A 2,452-nucleotide genomic window follows, 5' to 3' on the forward strand; every position below is an offset into this window, starting at 1 on the left:
GCCGTGGGCTGCTGGGGGTGCTTTGATTTGAAGTGTGGCTTTGGTGAGCCCGAGGCTCCCGGGATTTGTGCCTATTGCAGGTGTTTGTGCTGGCATTGCCAGCCCAGTGAAGGGTGAATGGGATTACAGGTCTGTCTGCAGGATAATGGGGGGAAATAGATATGTATATATAAGTAGATATGAAATTTAAGACTCAAGATAGTTAACCCAAAGTCTCTTTCCTCTTGGGGTCTCATTTATTTCATTAGCAAAATTTAGTCTGCAAAAATGACCAGCCGTGGAGTTAAATTATTCCTGGCGCTAGGAAGGAATTGGGAGGTCACTGGACATCTTCTCTCAAGACTTGTCACACGATGTAATTAACACCTCTTCCAAATCTAAGTCTGGGGACTTCAGAGAGGCCAGGGCAATTTGGTCCAGGGCTTCATCCATTCAATTCTTTGAATGAATGCTGCGCGCCTAGACCTCGCTGGGCGCTGCTGTGAGTGCCAGGGATGACTGTGATCGGCTCCCACCCTTAGTGGGTACACGGTCGATTTGGAAGAAGAGGCAGGATGTTGCCTGTGGCTGTATTAGCGATGACAATGGCTGCCATTCACCTAGAGCACCGAATGTAAAAATCTCATGGAATTCTCCAAAAAGTTCCATAATGTATATATTGGTAACATCCTCGTCTTTCGACTGAGAAAACTAAGGCGCTGAACTACAGAATCATTTGCCAAAAGTATCATGGCTAGCCAGGGGTGGAGCTGTGATTCAAGTCAGTCTGTCTGACTCCAGATCAGCATCACCCTCCCCCAACTTTTCTTTTTTGGGTGGGAGGTTATAGTTGTTAACTGAAATAAAAACGCTCAATGTAAAAGTTGGGGGTTAAGTTTTATTGAGGGACTTTCTGAGGACTATAGCCCATGAGACAGCCTCTCAGGTAGCTCTGAGGAATTGCTCTGAAGAGGTAAGGGAGGGGTCAGGATATATTGCTATATGAATTTTTTGCTGGAAAAAAAAGTGTAGTCAAACATCACAAAATTTCTGCTAACCACAAAGAAGAGGCATCTCACGCCAATGATTTTAGAGCTTTTCTATGTATGGGAGGATGCAAGAATCTGGAGTCATCGAAATTTTTCCTTAAATATACATCTTAACTGTCTAAGGGTTGATACATACAAAACTTGGAATACTTCCTGCTTTTCTCCATCCTGAATTGCCCTCAGGCTGTGCCTGATCCTTGTAGAACAGGAGTGGCGGGCAACCTTTTTTTCCCCTCTACATAGTAAAACTTTCCTGATTTCTTTTAACATAATTTCGCATGAAGTGTGTGCACAGATGGACATAAGAGATAGCTCAAATCTCAATGTAAAAGGGTTTCCTTTCATACTAATCCTCTCAGTAGAGTTTCAAGGCCTCTCCAGTTTGCTGACATTTGACACCTTGAGATTTTTATCTACAGGCACAGAAAGTAGCAACATCATCAGTATATAAAGACCCAGTGGGGGAATTCCCTGGCGATCCAGTGGTTAGGGCTTCACGATTTCACTGTCGAGGGCCTGGGTTCGAACCCTAGTCGAGAAACTAGGATCCCACAAACCACGCAGCTCAGCCAAAAAAAAAAAAAAACCCAAAAAGACCCAGCTGCATGAGGTTGCAGCAGTCACCACCCGGTCCTAAGGACTTATGACTGCTTTATTCCTTTATTTCAGATTTCAGTGCCATTTTCTTCTTCTTTACCTCCTCCCCACTCCCTTGCTTCCTCCTTCATCTCCTCCTCCCCCTTCCTCCTCCTCCTGTTCTGTAAAGTATCAAGATATTTGAAAATACTTAGGACTTCTGTTCTCATTTCTCTCTTCATGCATCAAAGTAGTAGATGTTGGCAGATTTCTAGTCCCATGACAGCCCAAGCGGTCACATACTATCACAGATGGGATTCTTTAACGTTACCATTCCAAGTTTCACAACTACCCTGGTACCAGACGTAACCGAGGAAGCACAGATGTTATTTGGATCATGCAGAGCTGATATGCTCCCAGGTGCGCGAAACCCCTGGAAGTGGGACAAAGCCAGCGATACCTCAGGAAACAGCAAGTCCATTCTAGATCATTCCACAAGGAGAAGAGATGGTAGATCGCGGTACAAGTCTCATCCTCAAGACCCACTCATTTTTACACCTTGAAATGGCTTAGAAAAGAGACGGTGTCACATAGACATCATACTCTAAAGAAGTTCCAAGGAGTTGAAGATGAAAATTTTCATGAACTCTAAAAGCTCCGCAAAGGCTTCCCCTCAGCACATCGAGCATCCTCAGCCCATAGACGAGGCAACTGAGGCTGGACGAATGATGCCCTCAAGGTCACACAGCCAGTTGCTGGCAAAGGCAGGACCCGCTGCCTGGTAACTGACGTTCCAGCTTGGTTCTCTCTGTCCTACAACCCTACATTCCGGTCTACACAGAGGAGGT

This window comes from Bos javanicus, chromosome 10 (genome assembly GCF_032452875.1).
Source record: "Bos javanicus breed banteng chromosome 10, ARS-OSU_banteng_1.0, whole genome shotgun sequence".
NCBI lineage: Eukaryota > Metazoa > Chordata > Mammalia > Artiodactyla > Bovidae > Bos > Bos javanicus.